Here is an 827-nt window from a genome sequence, read left to right as displayed (position 1 = left end):
GGTCGGTAGTGACATATGATTTTACAAGACAACACGCAAAAGCAAACTGAGAGAAAGATATCACTTAACACAACATTAAACTATGTGCTTAGTTGAGTGATTGATCTTTTGGTCGCCATAATAGCTGACCTCCCTTGAAAATCTGTACAGGCTGCAGCTTGGCCAATGGCACGTTATGCTTCATCTTTCTTCTGCCCTCCCAAGGATTTTACCTTTTCGAAGAACTCGTATGCAGAAGAAGGTAACGACCGATAGTGAACATTAGCGCAATAAGTGCAGTTCGATTATCAATCTGCTGGTCAAACTCGTCCTTTCGCTTTCAGTCCTCACAGCAGCGCTAGGGTCATCTGGGAACTGCATTTGATGTATCCGCCTGCACATCTTACTGCAGGTGTAGCAGGGGGCAAGTCAGAAGTGGTTGTTGTGCTACACAGATGTTGCCGGATGCAGAGGAGAGGTGGGCTTGGTTGCTGGTGGTTTTTGTGCAGTTGCTGCGTAAACATTCATTTGTTGAATTGTCAATGATAGGGGGTTTAAGTTGCTCAGTTGCTACAGTCTCTTTCATACTTCCCTTACAGGGCAGAATATGGAAAAGTAAGAAGTGGATATACAATGTCATCACACAGCCAGACATATGTTGATGTGTTCAACTCTTTGCTTTTACTTGCAGCTGTTTGTCGAACATTAGTTGCGCTGGAGAATAAGACAAATGGTAAGAGGAATCTCATGACAAGAAAACCATATGTTCAGCAGCGCCTTGGTGACGAATTCAGCCATAGTTTCTGCTGGAGGTATGGCTTCTGGCCACCCAGTATAACAGTCAGTGA

Source organism: Schistocerca serialis, chromosome 2 (genome assembly GCF_023864345.2).
Source record: "Schistocerca serialis cubense isolate TAMUIC-IGC-003099 chromosome 2, iqSchSeri2.2, whole genome shotgun sequence".
Classification (NCBI taxonomy): domain Eukaryota; kingdom Metazoa; phylum Arthropoda; class Insecta; order Orthoptera; family Acrididae; genus Schistocerca; species Schistocerca serialis.
This window is presented reverse-complemented; position numbering follows the sequence as displayed.